Source organism: Thermobia domestica, chromosome 12, assembly GCF_964235325.1.
Source record: "Thermobia domestica chromosome 12, izTheDome1.hap1.1, whole genome shotgun sequence".
Taxonomy (NCBI): domain Eukaryota; kingdom Metazoa; phylum Arthropoda; class Insecta; order Zygentoma; family Lepismatidae; genus Thermobia; species Thermobia domestica.
In genome coordinates, this window is record NC_137465.1 from 231195098 (window position 1) to 231221954 (window position 26857).

The 26857-nt window shown below is 36.4% G+C and overlaps 1 long non-coding RNA gene and 1 other non-coding gene across 2 annotated transcripts in view; one reads left to right on the top strand and one right to left on the bottom strand.

The window, feature by feature from the left end:
* LOC145667115 (uncharacterized) overlaps positions 1 to 26857 on the bottom strand; it is a 101427-nt gene that overhangs the window by 72523 nt on the left and 2047 nt on the right. The window lies entirely within an intron of this gene.
* TRNAQ-UUG (transfer RNA glutamine (anticodon UUG)) lies at positions 19744 to 19817 on the top strand. The gene has a single exon. It is a non-coding gene; the product is annotated as a tRNA-Gln (tRNA).

Consider the following 26857-nt stretch of genomic DNA (forward strand, 5'->3'; position numbering starts at 1 on the left):
CGAGGGACGCTTAATTCTCATCTCGTGGACAACACTAGGCACATACTTGTCCGGAGCATTCAGGCTCATAGTAAAAACATTAAGGAAATATCAACGAGATTTTGATGCATTTCAATGGAATATTGCTGTCACTGCACAATATTTGGATGTCCAAACGATGTCCTGTAATTATCTCCAAAGAGCCGAAAAATGTCTTACAAGAAGTCCTATTTCTGGGACATATACCGATATATGAATTTCCACATCATGTACACAAAATATACGCAGACAAAAATTGAATTTCTACTGTGGACAGGACCGGATCCAGGATTTTCTGGGGCGTTCACTAAATAACTGCCAGTATATTTGAATTAAATTTGAGTTTTTAAATGCCTTTAGGCATCTGTGGTGTGAATGAGTAATTGCTTTGGAAATGCTAAGTGTCTACTCTCGATCAATCCTTTTCGTTTAACCTTCAGAAAATTGGCTGAAGCTATTGATTTTTGCAAAACTCACTGCTAGTTTCTCACTTTAGGTAGTGTATATTTACAACGAAGGGGGGGGGGTGCACGTGCACTTTTGCACCTGACCGTGGACATCTCAATGCATGGATGACATGCCCTGAAGGTCCGAGAGACACCTCTGTCCTATGAACGTAAGTATTTCAATTGGGAGAACTAATCATAGTAATTTCATGAATTGGCTACATACTGAAACTTATCTAAAACACAAATTACATGTGAAAACTTGTCCAAAATAAAGAACTTTTTTTTTTTTTTTTTTTTAGTCACAGGTATATGATATTTACATGTACTATGAAATCGCATTAAACAATACGAAATAAAATTAATCACATTACATTTTGCCTTGAAATACTCCCTTATGGCAAAGTGGCTAACTTTTTTCTGTGTTACATTGTCCTGAGTTCGATTTCCAGTGCGGAGTAATTGTCTCTCCAAACTCATCCCACGATGCGACAAGTGCCTCAACTATATCGAAAAGTAACCCAATGCATGTACTATCTGTTCGCTGTATTGGCTGTATGAAATAATACATAACCCTTTCATTGCAGGCTTTGTAACATTACTTTCCGATCACTCCTCGCATATTAATAAAATTGTCAGATATATTGATCTTCAAATTTTCAAGAATAGTGATAAACATACATAAATACATACACACTATCAAAAAGAACATGATATTGCACTTTGTAAGGAGAATTAAATAGAATTCAAAGGTTAAGAAGGAGGAGGAGGGAAATTATTTCCTGCAGGTTGTGATCTAAATCTTATATACAGCTAGATAATAAAAAAGGCAGGAAAAGCCCTTGTTTAAAGTAAACTAATCATTTTTATTTCTCTAGGTCGCCATTTTGTTGTCAAGAATAAAGGTCAAATTTACTTTCCAAAGAAGATTCCAAACTCATTAGATAATTGAATGGCGCCTTGTACACACACAAACTATCACATTCAACGTGTGTAAAAATGCAGTATCTTCATGTGTACAATAGATAACATATTACAGGAACGCACTGACCATGAGAAGATTTTTTCGAAACAGATCACCAATACTTAATATTTCGTCTTTGAAAGGACGACTAGTCACACACGTGTTTCAGGCAGTCATAAGTGTTCTCGATATCACCAAAAAACAAAAAGAAAAATATAAGGTAAAAAACAAGAAAAGAAACGAAACATGACCTAGCTATTATTCTTGACAAGATATATTAACGATCTTCCCAAAAGTAGACTTGATTGTTTCTGAGTAGATTCTGATCTACTTCTATAGAGAGACAATGCTCTAGAAACCTGTTTCTCCTAGTTTATGAGTCTAGGGAAAAGTAATCAGAAATTCAGTAAGAGTTCTTTTCGTAAGAGAATGCTTGTTGAAAGACTTAGGGGCGAAATAGAGTACAGAGAGAGATGTATCTAATGCCGAAAACATACACAAGAGATCGATAATTTTCTCACAAGACATTTTCTGTCTTTGTTCATTAAAAAAAAAAAAAAAAAAAAAAAAAAAAAAAAAAAAAAAAAACAGCCAATACTGTCGTTCCTATTCTTGAGATTTCTTTTCCAAAGAGATTAGATTAAAGGAAACCATAATAGCGATTTCAGAATCCAAAACAATCGGACTACGCCTTTTCTTCGCAGAGGAGAGCTTTCTGGCGTCGGACAGACTTAGGTTCACCTCGTTCGCTCTTACTCAGGCTCGGGTTAGCTATCCTTAATGGGGATAGCACTCGCTTTTGTTAGCATCCACGTATATGGTGTTTGTCCAACACAACGCTCTCGTCTTCGGTGCGAGCGGTCCCGGGTTCGATTCTCGGTGGGGGCACTCGGTCATAAGTAACGAATCAAGTTCGTTGATGCAGGTGATTGGTTCAATTGATTCCAAGATATGGCCAATAAAAAATTCCTTTTCCATGTATATCTATGGGGTAAGTGTGGATAGACTACCCGCAATACCGTTGAGATTAGCGGGTTAGAATGATGTTCAGGATGCAAAATATTTAATCTGTCCCTGAAATAAATGAAACTAAATTACTTTCAACCAGACCCCTTTACATAGTAGAGTACACTATGATATTGCTGATTGCTTTTTCCTTTTATTTTAACACCAAGACTATCAATTTGCAAGCATAAACCATTCAGTAATTAGTATGTGAATTTATACACCGCACATACGTGTACGACCTCGACAATGATTTGGCAAATTATTATGATGTCATAGCAACATTAGATATGTGTCTTAAAACAGCATAAAAAGGTGCGTAAAATAAATTGAATTCTTACGCATTGCTTGGTTGATATTGCGTTCAAGTATGACAGGAAACGGAAAGCTCTTTATAAAAAGAGATAGAGAAAGAAAAGTTGCAAAAGATCTAAATAAAACATTTTTGTAGCAAGTGTTAATAGCACATTAAAACGTGTTTCTCTTTTTTTAACTAATTAAATACTAATTTTCTGTTCACACCTTCTGATTAGAGAAAGTCTCTTTTTTACTAAATTCATTTGTAATTGTTAAAAACGTTCAATTTTACAATAATATTTGGCTCAGGCTTTTAGCAAGCTATTAACATGACCATAATCAATGAATAGGCTATTCAGATTTTACATGTTAGTAACTTGGTTGTTTAAATACAGGGTGTCTTAAAAGTCCCTGACATACGGTAACTCTATTATAATCAGAAAAAATGAAATGAAATCTTTGAGTTTTACGTCCCACGGTTATGCCGGTTAGGCTAAAGGAGACGATGATGATGAATAATGAGTGAAATGGTGGAATGAAGAAAGTGGGAGGGAACGGGAGAACCCCAAGAAAACCCACGCACACGGTTTTTGTCCACCAGAAAGCTCACTTGGCGGGGGTTGGGACCGAACCCGGGACCCCAAGCACCAGAGGTGAACGCTCTACCACTGAGCCACAGCGGCCCCTTATTATAATCAGAGTTACAACCAAATGCAAGAGAAGAAACCGTATCCAAATATGATGTTTTCAATCTAAGGTGAAGGATTTTTTTTTTAATCGGACGAGCCGTTTAGGCTGTATGCTCTTTATGTGCCCATTGTTAAGTAAAAATGCAACGTTGCCATTTACGTAGACCCATAACATAAGTTAATGAAGTTACTGTCTTTTATAACGTGTCAATGGTCAGCACCCATTTACTTTATGTTGTGGGTCCAGGTAAATGGCAACGTTGCATTTTCATTTAACATTGGGCGCATAAAGAGTGTACAACACAAACGGCTCGTCTGATTAAAAAAAAAGAAAAAAAAACTTTCATTTTAGATTGAAAACATCATATTTGGAGACTGTTTCCCCTGTTGCATTTTGTTGTAACTCTGATAATACTACCTAGGTAGAGTTACCCTACGTCAAGGGACTTTTGAGACATCCTGTATAACACTTAATATTACTTAAATTTACAAAATTATGATTAGATTGATGGATAGGGTTTGATAGCTCAAAGCACTTTGTAGAAATTTTGACTTTTTGAGTTTGTAGGAAATCAAGAGTACTTTAAATTCGGAGGAATTTGAAGCGTACAAATGGTTACCTGTGTAATGAGGTCATGATTATATAGTTCTCGTAAACATACCTATTTCTAATCCTCATTCTCAACTTATTCCATCTCTTAATTAATTAATCACTTCGTCATATCCCTTCTTCACCCACAGAGGAAAAGAAAGTAGCTGGCTTCTCTACCCCTTACTACCTAACTTAGTGGCCCCATTTATCAATTTTAACGTGAGTTAGAATCTGCTTTTGGCTGGACCACTAAGCTTCAGAAATGTCCTTTGGGTCCAGAGTTCCACTTCATCCTGTGTTTTTACAAACACCGTGCGTTTTTAAGGGATGTTTCCGTTACCTTAACACCATTCCATCCACTTAATTAGTTCCTCATTTCTAAATGGTTCGTCTTTCACACTTTCAAGCTCCTTCGTAGCTAAGCTGTTACCGTCAAGGGCGCCGATCCTGGAGGGCCCGGGCCCCCCAAGGCTCATGTGGGCCCCCCTATTGTATTTATGATTATACAATATTTGGCATAATTTGAATGCAATTCGTCTTAAAATCCTCATATGTATACCTTCTGCATCTGAATGCCCCCCCCCCAAATTTACAGAGAAATCGGCGCCATTGGTTACCGTACGTGTCTTTGGCATGGTAGACCCGGGTTCGATTCCCGGCGGAAGCTCACGTGATTCAGATCTCACGTTAAGTTATAGGTCCACGTCTCATACAGCCTCATTGCTGAAAGGGACACTAAAATCGAAATCAAATCAAAGTCTTTCATATTTTCATACGAGAGATCCGAGATGGAGAATACTACTTCGTTAGTTGCTTGGATTAGAATTCGGCACCAAGGCTATATGAGACGTGAACCCAAATGCGTTGAAATTTCAAGGTTCTCCCGTCGGGAATCGAACCCGATACCTTGTGCACCGAAGGTGAGCGGAAAGGGCTGAGAACACGGCATGTATTTCAACTTCCAACATTAGATCACAACGTGTCACAAGCTCGGGACCAGAAATGTATGTTAAACTGCAATCTAATTTAACAAACAAAAGCCTATTTTGTTTATTACTATCTCATCATTTACAGAGCAATAAGCACGAAACCTTAATTAGATATATAATATGGAGGAGACAGATATATTAAATAAATTTATCTAAATTGGAAGCCTCTTTTTACTATATTTTATGTAGGTATTTTAGTAGAAAATTACTTTCAATTCATTTTCAGAAATGTACTGTTATGGCCAGTAAATACTCCTGACAATAGTGTGTATATCATTTCAAAATAGGAATTTTCAATTTTACTACACGTATATCAACAGCATTATTCTTTGCAATAAGTGGCTGCCTCCACAAATCACTTTCCAAACTGACAACTAATATGTTTTAACGACATTCAGTAGATAGTAACCAATCTATTATTTTTTTAAAAAATTATTTTCCATTTGTGTTTGCAATGACATAAATCACTGTGCTTGGAACGAGCATGTTTAACGGTAGCACTAAATAATCCACTTGAAAAATATATAACCAGCAACTTTTGTTTGTAGTATTTACGTATAGTAAGTAAACAGGTTGCCTAGTGGCTCTTATCATCGACATATACTGTAGTTACTTTGACGTACGGTTGCACAAGAACTATAATGTTCATTTAAGTATTTTAGATGATGTGTTCTTTATTAAAAATGTCAGCAACAACATAGTATGGAAAGGGAACTTGCAAATAAACTGACTTGATTACTGAAGGGAAAGTATCTTAATAGAAAAAGCTAGCTATTGTTTTCGAATCGACCTAAATTGTATTATAAGTAGTAAGGGAGTCACTGTTCAAACAACAGTATACAAGGTGTATCAAAAGTTCGGTGCCATAGTCTAACTCCGTTATGAGTAGAGATACGAAAGAATAAAAAGAAAGGGAAACTTTTCATTCACCTACACATACGAGTTTCATTCGCTACCTAACAACGTAGGATATTTTCATCTATATACAGTAAATAAATAAATATTGGCTTTGGTTTATTCAGGTTATTTCAGTTATCATCTAATATCTTTTTGTTCACCTCAACCATAGGTTGATGGGCAACATGAAAATTTTAAAACTTTTCTTTCTCTTGGGAGAGCTGTTTTATACTTTGATAAGGTCTCTTCTTCGTCACTGCATCTAAGTATTCTATCCTTGGTCTTCTTCTTCCTGGTTTTCCTTCTGCCTTTACCTCTATCAGCACAGTGATCCAATCGGAGTGTCGAATAACATGGCCAAGCATGCTGTTTCTTCTTTTTCCTATTATCTTCATGATCTGTCGTCCTTCATTACCTTCCTTTAGTACATCTTCATTTCTTTTCCTTTCGGTTCATGATATACGCAACATTCTGCGCCAACAAAATAAAGAGTTTATTTGTGTTTGTGTCTGTCTGTGTGTTTCTGTGCGGCCTGGGGACTGGACCAGAGTTACCAAATTGTGGTCACGGGTACCTTGATCCAGGCTCCAGACCAAGACGAATCGTTTTTTTTTTTTAATTCGAACCGGGGGGGGGGGGGGAATTAACGGGACATGTGAAAGTAGTAGAAAATGACCAATATTAGTGTCGAATTCATAGCTTTCGCGGTCGCTGAAATCAATGCTGACAATTTCATTAGCGATTACTTTCAAATTCAGCTACCGTTGTATGCGGGCCGGGGGTCACCAGCGGGGGTTACCGAGACACGTAAAAATAATCCTAAATGACCGATATTAGTGTCAAATTCATAGTTGTCGCGGTCGTTGTGATGAATGGAGATACTCCCACAGGCGTTGACTTCCAAATACAGCCCCTATCGGCTAGGGGACAGAGGTGCTTTTTTTCAAAATTCGAACCAGAGGGTCTCAAGGTAACATAAAAAAAATACCTATGTTATACGTTTCATTCGTTACTAGAATTTTACTTTCTAGACATACTGAGAAATCAGTTTACAAGAGAAGACACGTGTATATATAGTCTTTAAAGTTCAATTGCCCACAAATTTCCGCCTTAGGTGCCACTCTTGCGAATTCTAGGCATTCTGGTCTTTAGGTACGTCACGAATCATGTGTTAATGCGAATAACATTTTTTTCTCTTTTACAAAACGCAGATAGTAATTAGGAACGAATTTGCGAATTCTTCCATTTCTCCCTTCTCCCTCCCCTGCGTCTGTTTAAAGTTGCACAATTTAAAAAGGAGGAAATTCTTTTTTGTAAACTGCCATGAACATTTTTTTTTTAAGTGTAAAACGTAGGTTTATGCAGTAAACAGATGAAAGATGACTTGAAAGAGAAACTACACATTGCCAATGCACATGTAAAAGAAAAAGCGGGAATATACTGCATTATGCATGTATCAGTGAAATAGGTTCAAATTATTGACCATATTCTATCCTATAAGCTTGATATTGAAAAGATTTTTTTTTCTTTTTTGCCTTCTGGCAATGATGCTGTTCCGGTTCGCTTTTTGTTTTCGTTCCTCTGATAAAACTGAATATCTCAAAATACAGTAAAACCGCCTGATAAATAGGCCACTTCAATAATTTAGTAACTTTTTTAATTTGGCCATACTATCTGTAGATGCTTATTAGTGCACAAATATGCTACTACTATTTCTCATTACGTTGGCCATTTGCAAAAGTTTGCCATGTCATTTGTGTAAATTGGCCATACTGCGAAAGTTAGCCACTTGTGTGACTTAGTCATGAAATATATGAAATGAAATCTTTAAGTTTTACGTCCCACGATTATGCTGGCTTGGCTAAAGGTGATGGTGATCGTGAGAAACGAATGAAATGGTGGAATGAAGAAAGTGAGAGGAAACGGGAGAACCCCGAGAAAACCCACGCACGCAGTGTTTGTGCGAGCTGGGATCGAACCAAGGACCCCATACACCAGAGGTGAACGCTTACCACTGAGCCACCACAGCCCCACGAGTTAGTCATATTCTGTAAGTTGGACTCTCGTATAAGTTAGCCTTTTCCATAGTTTGGTCATTTGTGTAAGTTTGCCATACTCCGTGCGTTGGCCATATGTCGTAAATTGATCAATTGTGTAAGTAGTCGTAGTCTGTAAGTTGGCCACCTGCCTGCTTTTCCTGTCTTTTTTTTTATATATAGAGAGAGAGTAATGCTTATTCTTAAGAGGGCTACTTGGGCATACTTCGAGGACTAGCTGTGGTCCGTGGACTACAATTTGAGAAAAGTTGTCCTATAGCATAAAGAACACACAACCATATGGTACATTTTGAATAGGAAAAAGAGAAAACGATATTTTCTTCTTAAAATAATTAGATCTAATTAAAATGCACGTCATTAATAAAAAGAAGTATGTTGCACATGAAAAACGTCAAATTTGCCAGCAAAATTATACACATTTTCCTAAGCTATCAACTAATGATTCTTTTAAAAGAGACAAAAAAACAAAAAACGAAACATGTTATCTGATAATGAAGCAATCTTTTACAGCGACTTGTCGATGTAATAGTCGAAAAAAAAAATCATCCATCAGAACACGCTTGCAAATCACACCAAACAAACCCTTTGCTCTGTAGCAAACCCAGCGTGTATAGGACATGAGTAAGAACCGTGACATTCAAAGTCCCCAATCCGGTTCGACAGGTGATATTGTGGTTTATTTAATTTTCAAATTGTCTCCACGCACCGGAGCTAATATTGTAACATCTCTCTTTTTCTTTTCTTTAAAAAAAAAAAAAAAAAAAAAAAAAACCTACAAGGTTAAATGGTTCCCTTTTTACTGAAATTGAGAAAAGCCCGTTTTTTATTATTATTATTTTCTTAAACTTAACTCGTAACTGACCAATACATACTAAATTATGTCTGCTGTGCCAATTACAACGAGTAACCTCTATAAATTATGGTGTTGCGTTGGTCCTATCACAAGACGCGTGGCTGGAATGGTAACTTCCATGCATAATACAGTATAAACTCCGATTTTCCCGCATTTAACGAAAAATTTGTTTTGTCCCGAAAACTAATGCGATATAATAATGCATTTAACCCCCCCCCCCCCGCATATTTAAAGAAAACCATATTGGTAAATTGACCGAATTTAGTGAAAAATAATACAGAAGAAATATAGAAAATGTTACTATAGATCGCTCACGGGATGCAATAGATCTATTATGATCAATAAGTTTATTGGTATATGGATATTTTGTTAAATATCGACAAACGGTTCAAATATATTGACCTATACACCAAATTAGATTTGTATTATTATGGCACTTGATTTTCAGAATTAACGGCTAGATCAGAAGAAAATGCGTACAGTGTATTACAAAAGTGCGTCCAATATTTTACGAGCAAATTCTCTCAAATCAAAATAAGAAAAAGTGTTCATATGGACCTACGCTCAAAAGTGGATATTTTCGGAGTTATAGGATGCCGAAAACATGAAATAAATGAACTTTAAATGTTCATAGTTCCACTATTATGGGACCTATCGTAATCGGGTCAAAAGATCACTAAGGAACTGTCATATAAACTATCCAAATATCCATATTTTAGAGCCTCTGGTACTTGCATAATCATTTTTATGAGGCTGTTTGAGGGTACTTGATCATTCTCCGTCTACTTCTCTAAAAATTAGTGTGCAAGTACTGGAGCGTTCTTAAGGTTGGTTTAAAGGGACAAGTTTTGCTGATAGATGTCACTACAGTCTTCGTATCTCTCTCATGTATTTTTTTACCTTTCACGAAAATTCACGATTTCTCTTACAAGTTTCAACCTAGAGACTTCAAATTTATAGAGAAGGAACTTCATAACCTATCGAGAGCAACAATCCGTGCCGACTTTTTATTTAGAATTTTCTTCATTGTTGAAATGGCTTGATTGTTAAAATGGATATTCAAACCTTTAACATTGGAACTGTTTCAACAGTGAAGAAAATTCTAAATAAAAAATCGGCACGGATGGTTCCCTTTAATAGGTTACGAAGTTCCTTCTCTAAAAATTTGAAGTCTCTAGGTTGAAACTTGTAAGAGAAATTTTCGTGAAAGGTAAAAAATACATGAGAGAGATACGAAGAGTGTAGTGACATCTATCGGCAAATCTTGTCGCTTTACACCAACCTTAAACATGGATATTTGGATAGTTCGGATATGCAAGTTCCTCACTAATGTCTTGACCCGACTACGATAGCTCCCATAGTAGTGGAGCTATGAACATTTAAATTTCACTTATTTCACGTTTCCGGCACTCCGAAACTCCGAAACTATCCACTACTGAGTGCAAATTCATATGAACTTTTTTTCTTATTGTTGATGTAAAGAATTTGTTCCCAAACTATTGTGACACGTTTATATATCACCCTGTATATCTTTCTAAATCGTGATACGTCGCAATTTCTAGATAGATGTTTATTTTAAAAATAGAACGTCATGGGGAAGAACAAAAGCATGTATTTATGAAACAAAAAAAAGTTATCATTCTTCCATGAGAGCTTGTGTGCTTTCCCATGACAGCTGCCATGAGTAATGTTTTCTTGTGATTCTGCTTCAACCTTTAATTTGTGAAAAAATAGCTAATTTAGTTACTGTAATATAACACGCGATTTCATTAAACACATAAAGAAAATAAGAAAATTTGTCAGGGGATTATTGATACAAGATATCTGATGGAAATATGTGAGTAGTTACTGATGGTCTTTCGTAATCGGAAGTCTCGGGTCCAGCTCCAAGATGCCTGACGAAAATATTAATAGATAAGCATTCTTGGCTTATAATCGGAAATCCCAGACTTGAATTCAGTAACTGACAATTATGACCGTAGGTTTTACCAACTATTTTCTTCATTTCTCCGAGATGAATGTCTATATAGCATCTTTAAATGGTGGACTTGTACTAAAGAGCTCCTTTGCAAGTTCTCTGTTTATGCTGAGTCTAATAATAGCTTTAACATCTATCTAAAGTTTTGTCAATAAATAGGCTTACATAAATGAAACGAATGTATATAACACAGATTTCTTTACTTCCAGTAATAAGTATTTTTCGGAAAATTAATCATGTGTAGAGCATTTATTCCACAATCTTTCGTCTTAGTTTCTAGGCTGTAGTTTTTGTGCAGATTTGATAACTACTCTTAGAAACTCAAAGCTTAATTGAAAGATAAAATATGACGCGATTTTTAAAACGAAGAAATGTCGTTCAAGCACTATGAACTCTATCTATATGAGCGTCTAAAGCAGTGATCGCCAAACTCAAGAAACTTCTGAGGTACCGTGCCGTTTTTAAATCCTACTATGAGCTACCAACTTAAGAAAGAAAAAAAAATTACATTTGTTTATTGTCTATAAACTTACTGAAATCAAACTACCCAAGTTAGCAAATGTCTAACATACACAAGAAAAACATAACATGCACAACCCACGCGTATACAATCAACTGCGAACTAAGGCTGACAATGCTAGTTGTGCGGGAGAAACAAGCAGTTGTTGTCGTCAGCGCTCCCTGTCGTTAGCATCAGTACAATGAAGGAATCAGGTTAGCTAATCAGAGCGTTAATACGATCTAACGAAAATGTTCCCTCCAACTACTAGTAGCTCGCGATCGACGGTTTGGCGACCGCTGGTCTAAAGTAAAATCGTATACATTTTCTATAAACGTGTGCACGTTATTGAGCTCGAACCATAGACCGGAACTTAACTTGTGACAATTTAGTCAATTGATTCATTAGCTTAATGGAGATTAGAAATGTAGTGCTTATATTTAAAAAAAAAAAAAAAGAAGAAAGAAGAAAAAGAAAGAAAGAAAAGAAGTATCACTTTTCCGTGAAAATAATAGTGACACATTCTCCACATAGAATTTCCTTATATATCCTTTTGTCGCGAAATGTCAATATTAGCTATACCTCTTGCTTGTCACTCTTTAACCTATATCTAGATGATTGTACTCGTCTAAGAAGCTCAATTCTTTACGTCATGCGGGAATTTTATGATTTTACTTAGTCGCAGAAGTTCCTTAGTACATTTATTTGCTTCCCTTTAAATAAACTGGACTAAAAACAGCAAAAGTCAACATAGGATTTTGATTGTTATTATATCTCTCGTACCGTAAAATGGGGGCGTGAGCTACGGACTCAGATGGGAGGTGGGGGGCGCGGTGGCTCAGTGGTAGAGCGTTCACCTCTGGTGCTTGGGGTCCCGGGTTCGATCCCAGCCTCCGCCAAGTGAACTTTGTGGTGGACAAACACCGTGCTCGTGGGTTTTCTCGGGGTTCTCCCGTTTCCTCCCACTTTCTTCATTCCACCATTTCACTCATCTCTCATTATCACCGTCTCCTTTAGCCTAACCGGCATAACCGTGGGACGTAAAACTTAAAGATTTCATTTCATTTCATTTCAGATGGGAGGTTCCAAAGATTTTCAAGGAGTTTCAAATTCAACATGAGGATAAATTTTATTAAAATTTGTAAAATTACTCCAAAATTAGACTAACTTTACAGAAAAATCTCAGTTTTGGGGCTCAGGACCCACCTCCTGCACACATCTCTGGTGTTAGCTATTTTTGTTTATCACAAAAACTATACAATCGTTTTCTCAAGTTTTGCTTAGTCATTACGAAGAAAGTAAATCACCTACCTTCTGAAATATGATATTTGTGGAAAGTAGAAAGATTTACGTTTGAGAAGAAAGTAATTAAAAGGATATACGATTTTGTTAACGTTCTGGAGCTAGAGCTCGTGATGATAGCTCTAACGTGAGACGTTCAGCTGAATAACGGATGACCAACGTATTAACTCCTAACGCCATATAAGCATAAGTTCTATTCAACTAAATAACGGATGATCCGCGTATTAACTCCTAACGCCATGTAAACACAAGTCATATTCAACTAAATAACGGATGATCAGCCTATTAACACCTAATATCATGTAGACATAAGTCCCATTCAACTAAATAACGGATGAACAGCGTATTAACTCCTAACGCCATGTAAACATAAGTCCTATTCAACTAAATAACGGATGATCAGCGTATTAACTCCTAACGCCATGTAAGCGTAAGCCTTATAAACGGATGGAGTTCGGAGTTTGATTGAGGTGAGGTGATTTTGAGTTTAACGTCCCTTTTCAGCAGCGAGGCTATATGAGACGTGGACCTACTGATTAACGTGGAATCCGAACCACATGAGCTCCCGCCGGGAATCGAACCCGGGTCTCCCGCGCCAAAGGCGCGTACGCTAACCGCTTAGCCACAGAGGAGCTCAGTTCGGAGTTTGAGTCCAAGTCCGAGTATAGTGCAAGCTCCAGTGAGTCTATTGAGCGCAAGCGTTAGCAAATGTGGGGAAAAGGGAACTCGAGGCCTTTGTAAGCGCGAGTTCAACATGATCGGTGAGTGCGAAATCGAGCCAACTCGAGCCAAAGCGAGCCCAAATTCGATTAAGGGAGACAATGATCAAGGCAAGCGGATGATGATGGAGGAATTGGTGGAATGAGAAAGTGGGAGGAAACGGGAGTACCCCGAGAAAACCAAAGGACATGATGTTGTCACCACAAAGTTACTTGGCCTGGGATCGAACCAGGGACCTTATGCACCAGAGATAAGCGCTCTAGCACTGAGCCATCGTGTTATTTTAGGAATGTGTAACGTTAGAAGCACGATTAACACTGGAATCAACACACTTCTTTGAATATCAATAACAGTCTTCCTATATACAAAGGTGTCATTTAGCAAAAGTGGAATAACAATACCGTTTGTCAGTGAAATAGTTATTTCGCTTTGTATCTATGAAATATTTCTCTGGTATGTCCTCAAGAATAAGTAGCACACATTCCGGATGTAGCTCAGGTTTCCATTAGCGACGAGTAAGGGAAAAACAAAGAAACACGTCATCAAATAAACATACTTCAGTGTCTTTATCCAATACTTTAAGTATACTTCAGGCTTTTCCTTATAAAACAAAATCACGTAATAAAAATTATTGGGATTTTCTTTTTAAGTAGTCATAATTTGTTCTTGGAATGGTAAGCTATTTATAACAAAACGGATAAACACTTAACGCTGAAGAATCTAGTTTGAGTTTTATTTCCAGAAGATTAGAAAAGAAGATACTTTTCTGCAGAATTTTTGGGAAGGGATCGTTGATCTGCCGTTCGCACCTGCTTCATGAGAGTGTGTAGGCCGCGAGCGATAGCAATTATTTCTCTTATAAGTGGCAGTTTCACTGTACGCTGTTGTAAACATCTGAATGCTAAAGCGAGGTATTTTTGTTTTTTATGAGCAGCTGTGTACGTAGGTTGTTGGTATGTTTCCCTTCTATAGAATTTAATTAACTTTCACCCGTGTATACATAAATATACTCTATATAGCCTGTTTCAATTTGATCATTATATAATCGAATTTTGCTCACCATTACAAATGAGTGCGAAAATAAAGTAAGGTTAATTCTTGGAAGTTAAAATGATCTTATAATTTAGTTAATAATTATCTAGTGTGGAACTTCCGATCTTTTCGAGCCATGACGAAGACGAAGGCAGGTGCTAAAGAATATTACTGTTTTAATTCTCGTAACATTCCGTATCATCTGCGTAAGACTTCAGATCAGTGGTCACGGATATCGACATCAGAATTGGCCTAAACGAGAATGAGCACAGAATTGTCTATATCTATCTCGTTTTAGCAAACTTATACTAACGTAGCTAGGTAGGACTACTAAGGCATACGGTGGTTAGTTTCTTTCCCCTGTGGATCAAAAAGCTAATTACAAACTGATCGAGAATTAAGCATAGGAATAACACGTATGCAAAAACTACATACTTATGAATTCACTATACAGGTAGTTAATTATATACGGCAATAATTATTCCTTCGGTATAAAGCTCTCTGAGACTTCCTACAGTGTCATGAGGCCAAAATCTGCTAGCCAACGCACATGACCACTGGATGAACTCCCTAGTACCAAAGCGGTTAGCATACGCGTCTTTTTCGTGGTAGACCCGGGTTCGATTCTCGGCGCGAGCTTATCTGGTTTGGATTCTACGTTCAACTGTAAGTCCATGTCTCATCTAACCTTGCTGCTGGAAAGGTCGCTAAAATCAAATCAAATCAAATGGTCACCTGAATTTGGATGTGATGGATATGAATCGAATCCGGAGACAGGTTGACGAAAATCGTAATCATGAGCATGAATTGTGATTTCTTCGAAGAAGTTAGACGCCTTTGTTAGTGACACAAACCCAGTATTCACATAAGAATTAGAAATTCTTTTAGTTTTTATTTAGTATAACAAAGTGCCTTCCATTAGAACGAACAAGAATGCGTACTTCAATGTGGATTGTACACAGAAAACACACAAAATACAAAAGAAAAGATAACCGTGTTCCCTTTTATTTTATTTTAAGGGTTACTAATTATCTATAATTATCATAGGGATCAGAAACAAGAGCAGAGCTACTGAAGACGCCCCCAGGGGTGAAAAAAAATCTTAACAAAATAACAAAAGTTATTGGTAGAAGATTCCTTTTTTGGAAAAAATGAAACATGATTTTTTTTACCATATATTTTTTATAAAAAGTTTTTCTTTCAACTTCGAAGTTCTAAGTTATTTCTCCTTGAAATTTCAACACTTAGCACATGTGCAGTGTGAATGACCTCAATTCTTAAAACTAGGCTTCTTGCTTTGTAGGACAATAGTGGGTGAAACTCAAAACTAAATTTATTCTTACAACCTCCTTATTTGTAGCGTATATTCACACATTTGTAGAAAGAGTACGTATGTACTTGTCTCAGAAATACACCTGTGTTATTTCACATCATTAAAGTACCTGTTACATATTAATTTTTTTTTTTTTAAAAAAAAAAGGAAATTATACGAAATCTTACTAGAGTTTAAATAATATTTAATTAAGAGACTTGTTTCGCCAAAGAAGGAAAGAAACACCTACTTTCAATCAATTTTAAAGTACAGGGTGTTTCAAAAAGAATATCCGAGTTTTTTAAGGCTTTGTGGTATTTATTACAATAAAGTTATAAATAATACTTCAAATGAAAAAGTAACTCAAACAGTTTTGAACGCACGCACGTGCATGCACTGTTTTCTTTGTCTGCCGTTAGAAAGCGCTAGCAGCAAAGATGGCGACTAGTGTGCAGAAAGCTTTTGTGTTTTACATTTTGCAAAGACTGAATCTGTAGTTACAGTGCAACCGTCTATGTGGAAAATTTTAAGGACACGTTTACAACTAGCTCATGTGGTTCGGATTCCACGTTAATCAGTAGGTCCACGTCTCATATAGCCTCGCTGCTGAAAGGGACGCTAAACTAAAATCAACAACAACAACGTTTACAACTACGTCCTTATCGTTTGCAGTTGCTACAAGGTCTAAAGCCTACAGACTACGGTTCACGTGCCAATTTTGCAAATGAAATATTGCTGCATGACGTTGAAGACTCTCAATCTTGTCGTCTTCAGTGAGGAATCGACATTTCATCTAAGGGGCGATGTGAATACTCATAATGTTTGCCTCTAAGGGTCAACAAATCCCTACGAGATGGTACAGTTACAACGAGACTCCCCCAAAATTAAATGTGTTTTGTGGCCTGCGGAAAGTTTATGTGCCTTTCTCGCCTATCGACACGATGTGTGTCGTGTGACAAATGATGCTCGCATCGAACACTTGTAGCAAAAACTGTTTTAGTTGTTCTTTCATATGATGTATTGTTTATAATTGTACGTTAAATGTAATAAGTACTACGAAGCCTAAAAATCCCGAAATTCATTTTGAAACACACTGTATAATTTTTAGCGCTTATAAATATATATTGTTAAGAAAACGTTAAAGCATGACCTACTGAAGGATAGACTAAACAATTTATTTATTTATTTATTTATTTATTGAAGTTTAGCGTTTGTTCTCAGTACCAAGGCTTCATATTAGCTATCCATTTATAGCTGAAGATGGAATCCGAATGGCCATAATGCGTTTAACCCTCTCTAACTGGGAAACGAACCAAGATCCATAAGGAGCTACGCTAAATTGCTTAGCCACGAGAGAGCTCTAAACATTGATAAATGCTCTTCATTGTGTTCGTATAATCAGTGCATAAATTTCTAATTTAATACTATGCGTTACTCAACACTAAAATAGTGTTTAAGGGTCTTCACTATAGCAAAATTAAACTACCGCTAATTTTAGAGATTTTCTGTAATATCTTCAAAACAAATAAGAAATACTCGAAAAGTAGAAACGTAGTGAACTAGACAATACGATTTTGCATGTGATACCTTTACCACAATTCACCTATCTGCTTTTGGTATGCCGCTATTTACACCCCCCCCCCAAAAAAAGAAGATAAATCTATCTACAATTTCAAATCGAAAGCAGATAGATGAGTTGTGATAACGGTACCACATGCAAAATCGTATTGTCTAGTCCACTACGTTTCTGCTTTTTGAATATTTTTATTTGTTTTGAAGATATTACAGAAAAAGCTCTAAAATTAGCGGTAGTTTAATTTCGCTGTAGTGAAGACCCTTAAGAACTTCGTGAATTAGCGTTGCCCACGAGACTCATAAAATTTATTGTCTCGTCTCAAAAACGAGACGAGAATTGTCATTTTTCTCGTCTCAGATTAAAAAAAAAAGGTATGTGTGGTCTTGTTTTCGAGACAAAACATTTCTCGACTCGTGCTCTCCCGCTGCTGTCACCCTATAACCAATTAATCGTCTTGTTGACAACACTACTTTGCACAACTCCCTACAGGACCAAAATTCTAATATTTGGTGCGAGAGATCAATTACGGTTCATCTAGCATTACAGAAAAAAACAAGAGCGAAACTCCCAATAAATCTAAATTAAACTCTCGGTCCTTATACCCCTGGGGAACCTATGACCAGAAAGACAGACAACTTTTTTTTTTTTTTTTTTAAAGGATAATGCGTTGCCAACACACCGACTATCATCGGAATTATTTATAGAATACTAGACCGGAATTCGCTACATTTCAATTCAAGTTTCTCCTTCATGGGATTTACACCTAAAATTAAATTTTGTATGCTCACCGGGAATCAAACCCGAAACCACGTACACAAATGATATTCACACTACAAATTAATCAAATCAAATAATATTTATTTTCGAAATGTCCAGCTTGGACTAAGATAACTTGTCTCGCACCATAAGGTCAACAGTAATTTATGTCCATTGAATTGTTGATAAAGAAATATTCTTGTTTATAATTTTGTACTGATAAGCAGCAACCTTAGGATTTGAATATTATTGTTTGCTTATAATTTATCTATCACTCCAGTATTTGATGACCCACTTCTACTTCCTAGTTGAATATTTTATTACTGATCTTTAACACGATGAAATTCTAATGTTTAGATCTTTACTGACTTGTTGATAATTTCCGTCACATTGAATTTTAGTTATCACTTACATATGTAGATAAGCTGCAATTCTGATACTTGAATATTATTAGTTTGTCGATAACGTGACATTCCAAGACTAAGATATTATCAATTTACTAAATTTGCCACATTGAATCTTGGTTAAGTATTACAGATTCTCTAAGCTATCTTTCTCAGACTTAAATATTACCGATATGTTGATAAGCTATCGATCTGAAACTTGAATATTACTAGTTTGTTGATTATCTATGTTGATAAACTGAGTCTGAAACCTGAATATTATTCACTTGTTGATTATCTGTCATACCAAGTTTTGAATATAATTTAACTGTTTATAAACTTATCGCTGATTTGCTAAAGGTCTCATTTGAACCTTAAATATCACCATTTGTTGACGAGTTATTGTTTCTTAGATTTAAACAATATTTATTTATTGAAAATCTAATCGCTTCAAACTAGATACATCCTTCAAATAAGCATAATTACGTCACTTTTTTCCACTTAAGTAAAATATGCTACACGCAAACATACGTATATTATCAAGTCAGAAAATGATAGTGTATGTCAATAGAAAAATACCTATCTCTTTTCTTTGAAAAACTAGCACAGTGGGTGATGAATTTCTCCCCCTCCCTTTCTTCTACGTTAGTATACCACGATGACCCAATGACAGCACACGCAGCCAATGAAAAGGGCAAGTTAATACTGTTCCTCTCTCTCTCTCTCTTTCTCTCACTGCCCTTGCATTTACGCGCGCCACGTAAAACGTTGAGAGACTGAATCAGAAAAAAAGACAGGCTTGCAATCTGGGTAAATGCCCTCGCTCGCTTGCTTTCTTTTGTTTTGTTGACCCTTTTCGACCTCACTCTATGGCTATAAACCTGATCATCCACTTCTACTGTTTCTACCTTTGAGTGCCGCGGCCATTTACTTATATGAACAGGTCGCCAATATGTATTTCTTTTCCGAAAGCGTGAAAGTTTTTATTATTATTGTTTAAATCTATTGTTTTTAAATAGAATTCAGTTAAATATAAACTTGAAATTGCTCCTTGTTAGCTGTAAATAAATATCTCATATGCATACTTTCTCTTGCAAACTATCTTAAGAGATGGAATTATTAATTCTAGCGTAGATATGTTAAATTGATAAGCTGAAACTCTAAGACTTAATTACTATTCAGTTGATAATATGGCTTATCAATATTTTAGTATTACTGATTTGTTGATAAGTTAATACCTATACTGAGTCTTTAGCATTATACTATAATCTGGTACATTACATCTTGATTGGATATCCCAGATTTTCAGTGTTGGTAAGTTATCATTCTGAGACTTGAATATTACTGATCTGTTGATAATCCTATCATATTAGGAGTGGCCCCGCGTGGCGTAGTCGCTAACGCTCTCGTCTTTGGTGCGAGCGGTCCCGGGTTCGATTCCCGGTGGGGGCACTTGGTCGAAAAAGTGTAAAAAGCTTTTTCAGGGTCATCCTGAATGAAGTATCCCTGGGTTATCCTCATTCAGACCAGGCAAATGCCGGGGTGGTACCTAACTTAGGTCCCAGGCCGCTTCCTTTCTTCCCCAATCCTTTCTTCCTTCTCTTTCCCCAGATAGTGTGCTCGCCGAGGGACGTCATCTCTCGTACATGACGAGCGAAAGCCCAGAAAACTAAATCCTATCATATTATTGCTTATTGAATATCATTTAATTGCTTACAAGCTTATTAAAACTTTGTTGATAATGTCATTTTAGATATCGGTCACTTGATGATAAGCAATCGCTAAAATAAAAGTAATATCTGATTTCAAGTTAATGGATTCTCTATAAAAAAAAGAAAAAAAGAAAGAAAAAAAAACTCACTCTAGGTATAGCTTAAAACCAACTGATCAGCATTTAAACGTATAGTTCATTGTCTGATAAATTGAGATTAAATCTAAATTTTGAGATAATTCATCTATTATTTCCGGTCTACTTTTTGGCGGAAAACTGAAATCGCAGCATCCATTTCGCACAATAATTGACATTCATGAGAATTGTACAATCTGTATGTATCTTCCGTTGTCGATGTAATTTATTTTGCGAAATTTACGTAATATAAAGTTTAATTGAATTTGCAGAAAAAGGGCAGTGTTACCTATTATTAAGAAACTGAAGGATGTTTTTCTAAACGCATGATATGATTCAATTTTTTATTTACTGTTTTTTTCAAAGGGAAGTTTCTTTCAATGAATATCCTGTTCGTGTTTTTGATGCATTTGTGTTGGATAAACATCGCGTGCAATTATTTGTGATTCTTTTCTGTTTCCCTTTTTATTGTGTAACTGATCATTCATTCGATTGGTCATCGCACAAAAAACAAGATCCTCTAACCTCCAACAATAGACGGAATAGCTTAAGAATTAATCATATGTAATACTAATATATAATACAATATTTGCTTAACTATAAGGCATTGTAATACTTATAGATCAATTCGTTGTTATTATACTAGGTATCAAAAGGAGCGTGACTCACTGGTACAGCTGTAACCTCTGAAGAAAAGGGATTCTTTTCAATGTAGGTTAAAATGAAATCTTTCAGTTTTACGTCCCACAATTATACCGGCTAGGCTAAAGGAGGTGGTGATCATGAGTAATGAATTGAATGGTGGAATGAGTAAAGTGGGAGGAAACGGTCGAACCCCGAGAAAACCCACGGTGTATGTCCACCACAAAGTCCACTTGGCCGGAGTTGGATAGAACTAGGGATCCCGTGCACCAGAGGTGAACACTCTACCACTGAACCACGCGGCCTCACCATATAAGTTAATAAAGTATAACTCCTTTTCTGGACAGGTCATGAAAACCCAATGGCTGTGCGTGGTGGCAAAGGTTCTTGGTTCTGGTTAGTGACGACGCTAAAGGTAGGCAAGGTAGTGCCTTCGCCTGCCCCACCTAATTCCTCCAGACACGTTATATTGTAATGTAGGTACAATGATATAAAAATCTTATTTTGATATACAAAAAATAGCTGCCCACCCAAAATTTTCTAAGCCACTCCCCTTTCTCCCCCTGCCCAAAAGAAATTCAAGTTGCCCCTGTAACTGGTTCCGATACTCCTGGAGATGATATAATCAACATCACAATCAGATCCGTTTTATTTTCCCAGGTTTTCCCAGGCATTTATTTTAAACAGACTGAGTGAACGTGAGCACTGCGTTGGAACGAGAGTACAATGTAAAAATTTCCCACCCTTACGGAGAATCGAAACCGGGTCTCCTAATTGCTAAATAGACGTCTACTCAACTGCAATGCGACTCTATATATATAAATCAAATCTGTGGATTTTCTTGGGAATTCCCTCTTCACCAACTATTTTGAAACCTGCCGTCAATGACGTTTGTGACACCTTGTATTCAAGAGGTCCTGAAGCTTTGGATATTCCAGAAAAACAAAATATCTGTGTATTATTGTTGTTTATACGTACTTAGTTCTTCCGTTTCTTAATTTAAGTTATTTACATGCGTTGCTACATGGATCATTTTGTAAGCGATACAAGTCTAAGCTCTAAATTTTTGTAAACAAATTCCAATATCATCAGTTTGTCACTCGTTTCTTTTACCCTATGTGGAACATTTATTTCAATATTCTCTATATTTTTCTATATACAGCAGAGTTTCTCAACCTATTGTACGCGTACCACTGGTTGTACACTTGCCGTTGTTGAGTGTTACGTATGACTTACGGTGAAATAACTGTGGAAGAGGTAGAGTATGCGTGTCATACAGGGAACCATGCTTCAGTATCCTCTCGTTTAAGATTAGACAAAAAAAATTAAGATGTTAAAATAGTAGATTTACTTCACAAAGAGTCAATAATAAAAGTAGAAGATGGGTATATTGGTTGGGTTTGCTCGGGGTACTCCCGTTTCCTTCCACATTCTCATTCCACCAATTCTTCCATTAGTCATTCACTTGCCTTAATCATCGTCTCTCTTAGCCTAAAGCGCATAATCGTGGGACGTTAAACTGAAAGATTTCATTTCATTTTTTTCTTTTATTTTAATAACGCCTATTTATCTGCGAAGTTCAGAAGTTTCTTGATACTTTAAAGCACCTAAATTTCAAACGCCTGCAACAAAAACAAAACGGAATATCTTGTTGAACAATGATCTTTATTTTGTTTAAGTTTATATACCACTATTATCGTTCTCGGGTAATGAAGACTAATCTAGAATCGAACCCGGATCACTACTTGGCATTCCACAATTATGTTTATAAGCTAAATGCGGAGAATGGTTAATAAATGTAGGAAAATTTTATTGGGAAAAACGTAGAATGAAAATGTGGGAGAAAATCCGCGGACAAACTCACATGGTCCGGGATCGAACCATAAACCTGTCACAACAAAGGTGAGTGCCCTATACTAAGTCGTTGTGCCCTCAAATGTTAATTTTTAATACTATCTAGCTGCAAAAAACTTTGTAATCTTCCGCAAAATGATTATTTTTATACCTAGAAGGAATATGGGATATTCCTAAGGATATTCTGGAAGTAAGAAAAAAGCAAACGACTTGACAAGCTATAGTAGAAATATCATGATGACATTTCAAAGTCTGCCTGTCTGTCCTGTTCGGAATAAATACTTTATCACTCTCAATCTTTTTTTTTTTTTTTCAATTTTATTTTCTTGTTTCCTTTTTATAAATTTAGCAAAGCAATTGTTTCTTCTAGCTACTGTACCCGGTAATGTGAGTTCGGTCATTGCTCGAGCAAAATCTAGTCCGTAACAAGCACGTTCGGTTCAGTCGATCATTTCTTGCTGTTTACTACGTCGTCAGACAAGGGATCAATGACCGTACTAGTTTAAAAAAAAAGGTGATCGTTTCAAAATTAAATGCTCAATTCAACATTATTGATTTGCTATAAATTAATTAATTGATAAAATATCCCATAAAGAAAATTACAAAACTATCACTTCTGACTCAGCGACAAAATATACATGTAAACGTATGTATTTGTCGTTAAGAAGAAATCGTAAGCTACTTGTATGGAAAAGGAAATTTAAAAAAGTATTATTATTAGACCCTAGTATTACTTCTTGTATTATAAGGCTTTTAAAAGCAGTTCCACTGCGGGATACGACTTTCGATTGTTTTCAGAACGCTTATCGCTTCATTGTTCAATGTCGTACGGTATGAACTTTACTTCCTTTTTATAAACCACGTGGTCCGAGGTTTCAGCCTGTACGTACTGGCCCAGGGCATTGACCTCTCAGACGAGAATCTGAAAGTAAAACCTACACATTTTGCTTTTCGTACCCTTCCCCCCTCCTCTCTTTCTATTTATTACCTCCTGTCAATGACGTTTTGTGACACTTTAAATTCAAAAGAGCCTCAAGTTTAGGATACTCCAGAGAAAGTAATATTTGGTCTTATATACATATTATAATTTCTTCGTTTGAGTTGGACTGATTTAACATCCATGTCTTTTTAAAGTGGAGACCCGAACCACTACTCGGGGAAGGTACGGTGGCTCAGTGGTCGAGCGATTATCTCTGGTGCATCAGGACCCTGGTTCGATCCCCGTCCGAGAAAGTTTGTGGTGGTCCGTGGTCCTGTTTCCTCCCACTTTCTCATTCCACCAATTCTTCTATCATCATTCACTTGTCTTAATAATTATCTCCCTTAGCCTAAAGGAGATAATCATGGAACATTAAACTAAAATATTTCATTTCATTTCCGAGCAACTAGTCTAATTTGTATCTGCGAAGGAAGTACCCCATGAGAAACCAGGAGCGTAAGCCATACGGTAATGTGAAGGCACTTTTAATTTTATATATACGAGATTTGGCCTACGTTGATCTCGGGCCAAATATATGTATTAAGTACCAGTGGTGTACGCAAGGGGAGCGTTCCGACACTGTTAGGCGCGCCTATGTTTTGATTTGCGACACCATAAAAAATCGTGGAACGCTAAGGGCGCTGTGTATGGGAAAAATATGACAAACAATTCGTCAAGTTGCTGTGTACTAATACGCATATATCAAGTACAATATATTTTTTATTATTAAGGATACAAAGTATTTAACATACTAATACAGATATTACATTTTCTTTAAAATGATATATATATATATATATATCACTATCCTCTTACTATACGCATTTGCGTTCCATTTCTTCCTTACAAAAAAAAAAAAGTCTCCAGAGGAAGTAAGTGTCCATCACAGAAATAAATGTCCACCATCATCAGTATTGCATTGTCAATGAACGCATCATTTTGATAATATTCTGTTTAGTGTAGAAAGAATATAAGTCTCTGAATTGAAATGAAACTAAGGTTTTACGTCCCACATTTATGACCTTTACGCTAATGGGAGCGAATGATTAATGAAAATTAATGATCGTAAAGTTATTGGTGGAATGATAATGTGACAGGAAAATGGGGAAAACCTAAAGAAAACCTTAGACACATACATTGTCCGTCATAAACTCGCGTGGTCTGGAATCGAACCGGAAACCTCTCGCACCAGAAGTGAGTGCTCGGTCACTGAGCTATTGAGTCCCCAATGTACATTTCTATATGTCTCGTAAACAGTAGCTAGTAAAATTTTGGCTCATTTGTTCGGAGTTCCTCGAGCCAGAGAATAAATTTCAAGTACAAACTTTCTCTTCGTACACATTTACTGTAAAATAGATATACAGTTGATTTGAAACAAAAATGTATTTGGGCTCCCTCGTGGCTAAGCGGTTAGCGCACGCGCCTTTGGCGTGGAAGCCCCGGGTTCGATTCCCGGCGGGAGCTCATGTGGTTCAGATTCCATGTTAATCAGTAGGTCCACGTCTCATATAGCCTCGCTGCTGAAAGAGACGCTAAATTAAAATCAACTCAATTCAAAAATGTATTTGAACTGGACGTTCCTGAAACATAACATCTTGTACCACTCAAAAATTTATATTAAACTTGATTTCATAACTGGTTTCAAGTAATAAAACTAAACTAAATCTATGATATTCAGAGTTCTCCTTGCTGGAGAAATGACTAGTACGTGATGCATAAGGTCTCAAGTCCAATTCCTGTTCAGAGTATCAAACTATAGTGGTTCAGTTCCTACTTTTAACTGCAGGTCCGCTTTAAAGAAAGGGCATAAATACCATTCAATCAATCAACGTATAATAGGTTTATTGATATATTTTTAGCGTCCCTTTCAACATCGAAGCTATATGAAGACATAGACCTACAGCTTAACGTGAGATTTGAGCTACATGAACTCTCGCCGGGAACCGAACCCGGATCTCCGTACACGTGTGCCATTAGCCACAAGGGAACTCGCATTTCATATGGGGTAAGATGGTTGGACTAAATACTGCAATGTACGCTTGTCACAATCTTTTGCTGAGATTGGAGAGAAGAGAATAAGAAGGATCAGACTTGCCTCCCGCAAACACTCAAGTCTACATTTAAAAAAAATGGTTCTCAACTTCTTTTCAAGTTAAATAAGGACTTTTAATAATTAATAAGTATTCAGGCTAATGAACCTGAAATTTATAGTTTTTTTATGTTCCAGGCTAATTCATTTTAGGCTAAACGGAATAAACGATTAATACAAGTGAATGATTGTGGAATAATTGGTGAAGTGAGATGTGGGAGGAAACAGGAGAACCAAAGAACACGATATTGTGCACCACAGACTCGGGTTGGTTGGGGGATGATACCAGGGACACATTGTACTAATGGTAAGTGACTTCTACTACTGACCCACCGTGGCCCCCAGTTGTAATATTCTGCGTTACTAGAAAATTACATCTATATTGGTTATATAACATCCTATAAACAAAGTAAGTATATAACTAAGTGTATCGATCAAGAAATCCGAAAGTAATCTTCCCATACGAAGAATCCTCACATTGGTATTTTATTACGATTACGGCATCTCTTATTAAGTTTCACGTGCATAAATAAGTCTGCAAATAAAAAAGTTACTTTTTCAATTTATACAGCATGTACTTTTACATTTTTCTACTTTTAGATTTTTTAAATGGGAGGTGTGTACCACCAAGAAACTTTCTTTAAAAACTTAAGCAAATGAATTTACATAGACGCGTCCCAAAAATTAGTAGGGGATTGCGAGAGGATGCCGTTACCCCACTTCCAGAAAATATCTAGAGCGTCCCTCTACTTCCTAAAAATTACAATGAGCAAAAATAGGCACGAGGGACGGTGTGACGTCATGCATCCCCTTACCTTTCCAGATCCACTTTTACCCTTGGTCATACAATAATTCTCTTTTCGTGTAAATTTATATCTATAAACCTTTTTTTAAAAATACTTTTTATATCTGTACAAGTTTAACTTTTCGCCTCTTTATATCTATTACCTCCCTATCACCTTGCTTCTGCAACTTTTTCTGATCAATTGCATAATAACGAAGAAAAAAAACATCTATTCCATTAGTCCATAAGTATTTCTTAATACATAATATACTTTTTGTTCTTTCTTGTCTCTCAATAA